Source organism: Physcomitrium patens, chromosome 23 (genome assembly GCF_059467195.1).
Source record: "Physcomitrium patens ecotype Gransden chromosome 23, ASM5946719v1, whole genome shotgun sequence".
In the NCBI taxonomy this organism is placed as follows: Eukaryota; Viridiplantae; Streptophyta; class Bryopsida; order Funariales; family Funariaceae; genus Physcomitrium; species Physcomitrium patens.
This window is the reverse complement of record NC_143432.1, coordinates 1,286,206-1,296,602: the sequence shown is the minus strand read 5'-3', so window position 1 is coordinate 1,296,602 and position 10,397 is coordinate 1,286,206. Positions and strand designations below refer to the sequence as shown.

Below are 10,397 nucleotides of genomic sequence, written 5' to 3'. Positions count from 1 at the left end.
ACATTAAAGATGCCCGAAAATATTAATTCGAGGTGGAGGCATAGCCTGCCAGCATCAGAGAGAAAGGAGGGAACCAACGATGTCAATGGATGAAAAATAAAAATTCATTCATTAATAACGAGATTCATCACTTGATTAGGGTTTGAAGGAGGTGATTACGAATTAGGGCTGGAAGGTGCGCCCTATCCGCCGCTCGAGTTCAGTCATTCTCTCATTTCCCCTGCTTATAGTCTGAGACCACTCCCTGCCACTCCAGTGTCTTTCTTGCCGAAGTGCAGAGTAACTTGTTCGGTAGAGTTCTCGGACCCCTTATCGTAGTACACATGTGAGTGTGGCATGTCAGTTTTCCTTCTTGCTGTTGTCTTCGAGTCGTCCACTGGTAGAGGTTTACTGAGGGTTTTTTCTATGTGCCTCTGTGTCTATTTCTCTCTATTGTTACGAACTGAGACTCTTATCTTCGAAGTCGGTGTGATGACCGAAAGTGCCAAAACAGTTATCCCTGTCCGAAAAATCGTGTGGATACATCACAGGTTCTGACCCTTCCGAAGAATTTCAAATGCCATGTATTGGGACTTGATGATCAACATGCCATTACAGTTATCCCTGACCGAATAATCGTGTGGATGCAACTTAATTTCTGATCCCTACCAGCGTACCGTACATCTGTAATGCTTGATTTGAAAAAGTGAGTCTTACTAGCAGAGTGGCGTCTGCCGGTCGTTTTTGTGATCGCTCCTGTAGTAGATTGTGAGTTGTCGAAATGCTTTGGCTGCGAGGCGTTACCACTTTGACATCCTTAACGGAGTGGGTGTCGGCTGAAGCGAATATCAATGTCTTTCCAGTTTTAAACCAATGCTGGCTCCTTCTATGAGCTTGTGTTGACCTGTCTACTGGAACATTAGTGCATCATGGCGATTCAAACCCGTCTCTATGTATGCCTCTTGCAGGAGGTTTGCGTTTTTTTCGCTGTAATTTATCTTCCTTATCCCGTATCAGAATATAGGACTAAGAAGTGCAATCGTGTCCACAGCTGTGTATTTCAGTACGGAGATTGACAACTAAGGTGAGACCAGTATTTACATAGCGGCCCATATTCTGAGATTGGGTAAATCTCATTGGTGATGAAAAATACTATCTCCACAAATCGCGAAATCTTGTGAAAGCTTCCTGCCCTTCGAAACGGCATTAGAATTTGTACCTTGGTGAGTTTACTGTTAATGAAATGACAGGAAAGTAATGTCTCAAATTCGAAATTGCTGTCAGTATTTTTGCTGATCTAAATACCAGCAAGTTAGATTGATATCTACACTTATTTACAATGTAAACATGCTCTGAGAGAAAAATTTGTGTACCATGACTTATTAAATGAACATTCCACTGGTTTTCATTATATATATATATATATATATAGATATCCGTAGATTTGCAGGTTCTCATGGCATATTCATGTGACGTTTTAGATATGGATAACCACCTCTTTTATGTAAAGAGTCTCTGCAAGAAACATTCCTTCGACAAAATATAGTACCGTTACTTAAGGTTTTTGACTTTGGCATACTTCCTGTAAGGTTGGAGATGGTAGGTAGATAACTTTTTCTCAAAGCTTCTGCAATCAATTTGTAATTACCATGTAGCGATACTCATGCTTTAATTCTGCTAATTGATTGCAAATTAACTAATCGAACTGTATAAATTAATGTGTCAAAAGAGTAAATAGTCAAAAAGTAACGAACTCTTTTCCAAAACAGTATATAATGTACTCTATTGATTGACCAATACATTATATTAATTGACCATTATAAAAGTCCAGTATTGATTGATTAAAACATATATAAATAAGTAATTTCTTACAATAGATGAATATTAGACGTATATATATATATAGATGTGATCTAATATGCTATAAAATACAAAATTATTCTACATAAAATAATATATTATTGTATGTAAAAGAAGTAACTTATCCAGTAAGAATATTTGAAGTTCAAATACTAAAATCAATATCCTTTTTAGAAAAGTACGTAATATATTTTTTATTTATTAAAAAATATTAAATAATTTTTTTGGTTTATTTTATTAAATCAATCTACGAGCATTGAAATATCATTGTACCTTTATTGTCCTCTTCGTTCCTACTATCGTTTTCAATTTCTTTTTCATATATTAATTTTCTTCTCTTTGAGAATTATCTAGTATACGTGAAGCATACATGTCCAAATCCTTTCTTAGGAAATTGCCCGAAAGCTATATGCTTTTAATTCATAGTTGTTCATAGCCACTCTTTCTTCTTTATCATCTTCTTTCATTAGAGAATTCACATCCTATCATATATGCTTCACATTGTAATAATGCCCACCATAACGATGGTTGAGAAGTCCTCTTGCATACAACTTTTGTTTATTGAGGTTGTTCCAAGGCTTTGTTCCATTTGGCACATTCTTGATGGTGTTGAAGAACCAATAAAATTCATTGTAAGGTAATTATGGTCAATCAATATTGGACTTTTATTGAATATAAATCAACAAGTAGACATTGTAAATCCACTTAGTTGATGTAGTTGGGAAAAGCTGAAGTTCCTCATGGCCCACATTATCTTCATTAGATGTTTCTTCAATAGGCAAACTTGGGAACCAATTTGAATCTAAATCTATTATTATGTTGATAATAATTTTTATATATTTAGATCCACTTTTATTAGATATTAGTGATTCTTAAAATCTTTTTTTGTTTTTATTTATTTATTTGGTATTTAAGGCATATATTATGTAAAATTTATTAAAAAATGATTAGAAATATTTTTCATATAAAAAAGGATAGTTAGGCCATATATATGGATGAATGGAGATGGATGATAAAATTTCTATTCTTATTGGCCAAAAGTCATGCCCAATGAGCTTCAAAGAGGCTGCTTGAGGTCTTATTAGAGATTAGGGTTATTCTTTAGAAGACATTTGAACATCAAAGATAATAATCATCAATTTTAGGATTTTTGATATGGTTTTAGTAAACATTTTGTGGAATTTGGAGTTTTTATGAAGGAGATACAGGTGCTAAAAGTCAAGGTGTCAATTTTGGACCTACTAGTATACTTTGAAACATAGCGCATGCATATGAAAGATTTTTGAGAATCAAATTGTGCGATTAAAAAATTGGTTTAAAGGGCTACATTTTGCACACAAAAAACGAAAGAATTGGAGTTGATTTAGAGAAGCAACAATTATTTGAAGACAATACTTTCAAATTGAGGTTTGTCAAAGAACCAATTTCATGAGAGATTTGGTTCTAGCCATATTTTGGGTATTTGAACAAATATTTGGCTAAATTTTTTCATATATATATATATATATATATATATATATATATTGTAAAGCTACATACCAAATTTTGTAGCATTTGAATTTTGGATTTTGAGATATGAAGAAAATAATACTCAGAAGCTTGTAAATCAGAATTTAGAGCATTTGCTAGGATTTTTAAGATAAAAGGCATTCTGCAATAAATTCATAGTTCATTTTTTTTTGTGATAAAGCTTAAGAATAAATGCTATATTATCTAAAAATTTGAAAAAAATTGAAAGATTAGATCAAAAGATATAAAATTTTAAAATTTGGAGAAAAAACATCATTTGTGGAAAGAAAAATATATATTTTAAAAAGATTTTTCCATAATTTGAATATTTTATTTAAAATAAAGGAATTTTTGAGAGCCAAGACTTTATATATATATTAAAGATGAAGAAATAGAGCTATAATAAAATTATAATATAAAGATAAATTCTTTATAGATTTTTTATGAAATTATTAAAAACAGATTATAGATTTTTAAAAAGAGATTATAGATTTTTGATGAAATTATTAAAAATCTTACTTATTTGCAAATAGTTAGTTATGATTTGATATAACAAAGGATGTTAAGAAATTTCTAAATACTCTAAAAACTCTTATGTTCAAACCTATCATATATAGAAGGTTTTTATTAATAGATTATTTTCTAATATTATTATATTTATTTATCTTCTATGATAAGAATAAACTACTTATTGGAGCTTGGCCAATAAGTTGAAGCTAAACTCTTTATAGTTAGGTATCCAATATATTCTCAAATAAAAAATCGCACCATACAACATCGTATCCCACTCAATCAAACCTCCTTCATTAGATCCATCTTTAGTGGTAATTGACACAATTTGCTCTACTTTAGTGTATTTATTTCTATCAAATGAATTCATATTGAAAACTTTTGGTTTACGAAGGTACAATTCAAATTATTGTTATCGCTAATTCTATAGCAATGTGCTCTTGAGCTTCAATATCTACAAATTCAAAAGAGGAATTTAAATCTAAACCTCTATTTTTTGATAGATAGCTTGGTGAATTCTTAGATTTGGCAAGTTCAAGAGAAGGCTCTTTACTAAAGATTTTTTTTGAATTAGATGCTTTAGTGCTAGAGAGCAAGTCTATACCTTTTTGTAAACCACTAAAAGCTTCAAAATTCATCCTATTGATAACTAGACTAATCCACCTCAATATCATCAAAAAAATGGCTGCTCTATGAAACTAAATATGGATTCTTCAATGAATACTTTTCAAATAGCTTCATGTTCTAAATAATTGTAAGATCACATGAAGATTATATATTATCAAAAAGATGTGATTTAGTACTTTTTGCAATCACTTAATTAGCAAGCTTTGCATGTCTAATTACATGAATATGTAGGTAGCGACCTTACAAAGAACCTTCTTTGGACTACAAATTATAACAAAAAAATTACTCAAAACTACCAACAAATTAAAACATATGCAATGCTATTACTTCTACTATAGAAATCTACCATATCACTAGCCAATTTCATTGGCATGTTCTCTTCAACCAACTACTGACTAAATTGGATGCAATTTCAATGACTAATTTTTCTTATTGCAATTAAAAAATATTGAAATATAATCCATAATTTGGATGAGAATTTGCCTTATCTTTCAGATTCTACACCAAACGTATGAATTTGTAAGTGCTTATAAGATATTGAAGATTGAATTCTAACATCATGCTTACTGCCACAAGTACTTCGACATATTAACAAATCTTGGCAATAAAGTTATAATTTAAAATAGCATTAAATTTAAGAATTTACACAGATATCTTGAATACTAATAGATTTTATCTTAAGATATTAATGCTACATCTTTAAGCAAACTTAAGCAAAGAAAAATAAAGCCTTGTCAAAGTACTTATTAGTTATAAAAAAAATACAAATCTTCTTCCATCTATTAAATATTTTTATTTTTTTTATGTAATTTTTGTACTAGATATGCTTCCAATGATAGCTGGAATGTCAATGCTAGTATTAAAGCAAAGTCTTAGTATTTTAATTTTAAAACATTGGCTTTATATTCTACTAAGTAAGCTATGCTTTGAGATCTATTGCACATAATCTGCATCAAATATGGAGGCTTACCTTTAGACAACAACATTGCATTTTTTAAAAAATGCTGTTGATTATAGAACTCACAACATATCTAATGGCCACTTTTTCCTGTTTCTATGTACAAAAAATGGATAAGTTAAAGAAATTACTTAGCTAACATTACCTATTGAGATCTAACAACTTTAGCAGGCTTTATGAAGCAATTGCATGGTTGAACATAAAAGAAACATCATTGTTACAAAGCATCACAAAGTGAAAAAGAATACACATGATAAGATGTAAATACTTTAATAAAGGAGGTTATAAAGAAGAAATAATGGCGAGGATGTCATTTGTGAGCTAGAAACACATAAACAATAGTTAGTTCTCAAAGAAAGGATTGGAACAAGAAGAATAGAGGAAGGCGAATTGAAATAAGAGAAAAGGATTGAAAACGTAGACAAAGGTTAAGAATATGAGAATAGAAGGAACAAGGTCAAAAAAATAATAATTTTTCATCCATAGTGGCTTGATTTAATAAAACATTGAGTTGATTTAATATTTTTGTTGTCTTATTACTTGTATTTTTTGCTTAAAAATGTACCAAGCACCTAGCTATAGAAGATAAGTAGAAATGCAGTAAAAATCCTACCAAGTCTAATATAATGTCAAATAAACTTTAATAATCCTAATAAAACTTTAACCAATCCAATATAAATTAATTTTTTTTTAAAAGAAATATAAAGAAGTCATAAAATAATCTCAAAAAAAAATAACAAGAAATTTTTAAAAAATAAAAATTATTTTAAAGAAATAATAATAATCCTAAAAAATATTAAAAATAAAAAATTTTAAAGAAATAATTAATAATCCTAAAAAAATATTAAAATAGAAAACATAAAAATAGAAAAATAATCCTAATAAAATGTTAATTTAATCCTAACTAAAATATTAATGAATCTTGACCGAATCCTAGGTCAAATCCTAATTAAAATTCTAATTAAAAATTAACCAAATTTTAAGTCAAATTCTAATTAAAACTTAAATTGAATCTTGTAGAAAATTAAAACTTCAACAACTAATAATTGAATTTTTGATATCAATTCAAAAATTTTAAATTTTTTAATATCTTAGTTAGAAACAAGAACAAGAGAGATGAAATTGATTGCACTTATCAATTCAGAGAAATATAAGATAATCCAATTAGATATTTAATAGCCTCCTACTCCAACCTGAATACTAAACTTCTAGTGCCAATATCTCCTTCTTGAATTATTAGAGTTCTCTTAAATTTCAGTTAAATTTTATAAATCAAGTTTAATATCTATATAATTTTTTTTACTTCAATCCAATTGAGAGATTGCTAAAGATCTTATAAATACTTATTGATCAATAAACTCCAATTTTTGAAATTTCAATCCACAAAAATCTTCATATACTTCAATCTAATTGTTTAATTGATCTCAAATTTTCATACACGGTACATCAATATATTGTCCAAATTTCATCTATATACATACTAAAAAATTCAAGAAACCCTCAAATTTGTAAATATATATATATATATATATATATATATTCAAATCCTCATGCTACCAAGAATATTATTAACTTTGAAAATTCTTCAAAATCTCAATATTGATTCAAATGACATAAAACTTATGCCTAAAAATCTTTTTTCAAGTCTACCTTCAAATTTTACTCTTTAATTTACCAAAGAATCTTAGATTTTCTTTATGGATGTGGCTTAATGTCTTAAGGTCTAATTTTGATCCTAGTTGAGAACCGGTCCTCTTTAGGTCTCAATTTTTAATAATTTGAGATAAATTTTGTTTTAACATATTATTGATTTTTTCTTAAATATGCTTATATAAAATTATTATTTTAGTTACTTTGATTTAGCTCATTTATGCCTCTACAAAATAAATAGAAGTTCCTTCTATAAAAGTCAAAATTTATCTTAAATCTTTTACTTTCTTTTTATCATTTATTTTTATTTTTCTATTACATATTTTTAATAGGCTCTTCTATAATAATATGTATATTTTTATTTTTCATTATATAATTGTATTACCACACAACATCTACTTCTTTTGAATTTATGCATTCTTTGATATGCACTAAATATTCTGAATCTTATTTGATTTATATTATGTTTTTTATATCTTCATTCAAATCTTCTTCATCATTTTTGTTATGCAAGTTAAAATTATCATTTTTTTTTTAAAGATTTATGTCTTCAATATGGTCTTTTATATTTATTTCTATTTATCTTCATTTGAATATCTTCCCTCACTTTCTTGCAACTCGTATTTTTAACCTTGTTTCAACTAGTTCTTATAATGAATAAGTTCAATAGTCATATATTTTGTTATCAAACTATCAGTTGTTCAATTAGCCTATAATATAAATAGCAAAAGTTGAGGCCATTCTTTAACCTTCCTATTACAAGCTATAATTAATGCTTTTATAATTGGTAGATGACTACATTAACTTTTTACATTTTTTTAAAGAATATAAGTAATAATCAGTCATAACTTAATTCCACATCTTTCAAAGAAATCATGAACTTCTTGTATAATTAATTCTACACATTTTGCAATGATTTTTCATATACATCCAAAGTGGCAAATAACATCTCTAAATAAAAATCTATAAAACTTTTTTTTAGAATTTCTTCTTAATGTTCTACTTTCTACTTGGTTTGATAAATCTTCACAAGCCAAGACCAAATATTTGATTTGCCATAATCCAATTGACATAATAACCAAATCAAGAATTTATTTAAAATGAATAGCCATAGGATATGTTAGATGTAGACTATTTTAATGTCATATATTAAAATATGCTTGATAAGTTTTATACAATTTTATAAATATAAGTACATTCTAATACATATTTTTCTACCAATATCATGCTTTGAGTATAGCAAAAGTAGTCCAAATTTTCCTATGGCTTGTCCATAAACTATCAGAAAATTATTTTAGTAGTTTTTGTTGTTCTTCTTTATTTTCTATCACTCAATGTGGCATCTCAATCTCTCTTTTTTGGTCTCTTCTATAAAAATCTTTTTTGAAACAAAAATTCATGTATTTTTTCTTATTTGTTTAAATTTTTTCATAGACCAATTTTCCTATTTAGTCAAGATACTCAAATAATAACCATTATCTAATAATTCTCCTTTATAAAGCTCTTCAAAAAAAAACTTGTCTTTCTTACTAAGATTTGATACTAAATATAAATTTGATCCTATAACATCAATGTCTTCAACCATTTTATCTTCTCTTTTATATTTATATCAAAAAAACATGTTGTGAAAGTAATATTTATCCTTTAATTCAAATCACAAGATGGCCTCAATCAAAAGTTTCTTGTAATTGGTGATATTAAGTAGAAGTAGTAAAAACAAGAACAAAAGTTGAACAACACAAAATAAGTGAAACAAGTATAATCAAACAATTGTACATTAAAATATTAGTCATAATTTTTTTATTAGATTTTTACTTAATAAAAATATAATTAAATAATATAAAAATATATTTTGAGATAGATAATTTTTTAATCTTTTCAATGACATAAAAAATATATAAATTTAAGTTACTATGAGTAAGTTATAATAGGTTAAAAATAAAATATAAATAATAGAAAAGATAAGTAAATAGTTTTTATTTCAAAGATAACTTATTTAAGAGATATAGATTATTAAGAGGGACCATAAGGCCATAGTCTTATCTTTCTATCTATATTCAAGGTGCTACAATCCATATGAAACTTGTACACCTGTCTTTCTATAAAGACTAGATTAGCTGATGGTCTTCCTATTTTTTACTAGTAAAATTAATATTTTTATATTTTTGTCTTAACCATTGTATTTAAAAATATCCAATTAACCTAGTAACCTCGTATGGCCTTCAAATCTTATTTCATTTCTTTGTAATGGCTTCCAAGGTGGTAAAACTCAATTTTATCAAGATCTTCAAATCTTTTATAGAAAATTCCTAAAACATTCTAAATAAAATCTAAATAAATTCTACAAACTTATATAATATTTTTATAACATTATAATCTATTTTAAGATATCTTAAATATTTTTTTACAGTAGTAAAATTAATTTATATCTACTATAAATTCTATTTTTTTCTTCATGCTTCTTCTAATTACTAACTAATCAATTATAGGATTTTTTTTAGTAATAAATATAGATAAGAAGCCAATAAAGATGTTGATTTCAATAACTAATCTTTCATTCTTAATAATAAATAAAAACACTAAATTAACTAAGATAATTACTTTCAAGACTTACTAAGATTCTATTTTTATGACTTTTCTTTCAATAAGATTTTTATAACTTATAAATGCTTCTTAATTATAATAAATAATTAAAAAATTAAAAAAATTTCTAAAATTAATATTTTTATAATTGAATGATTTAAAACTATATTTTTAACTAATCCATCAATTGAGATGCATTGGTAGGACTCATATATATCCACCACCAAATTGTCTTTTCTAGCAACATGCAATATTAAGATGGATTCCACACAAATATTCAACAATGATAATTTTTTATATTCTAAATATAAGTTTTATTTTTAAAAGTATAAGATGAACTTCTTCAAGATTTTCTAGTCTTTCTAGTCTTTCTAGTCTTTTTGTTTTTGACAATAGCCATTATAGTTAATATTATGTCACCATTTGAGTGACTTTCTAGTTCTCTTCACTGATAGAAGAGTGTATTGAAGATTCTCTTTCTTCGAGATTCATGTCCTTGACAGTGTGAAAAGAGTGCTAATATATTATTTCTGTCTTGTTTTAGAAGTGAGTGGATTATCCTACTTCTATTGTTGTCTTTTGAAGGTTTCGGACTACCTACCTTTAAATAAAAAATCTTATTTTCTAACACTAATCTTTTTCTTAAAGATAGTAGATTATCCCTCTTTGTGGGATTTATTTTTAGAGGTTGTAGATTAATATCTTCTAATTTAACTTTTGA

The 10,397-nt window shown here is 26.8% G+C and overlaps 1 long non-coding RNA gene across 1 annotated transcript; it reads left to right on the top strand.

Annotated features, from left to right (window-relative positions):
• Positions 1–266: 266 nt before the first annotated feature.
• Positions 267–1,520, top strand: LOC112275637 (uncharacterized). Its single transcript, XR_012216514.2, has 2 exons — positions 267–685; positions 1,031–1,520. It is a non-coding gene; the product is annotated as an uncharacterized LOC112275637 (long non-coding RNA).
• Positions 1,521–10,397: the final 8,877 nt, after the last annotated feature.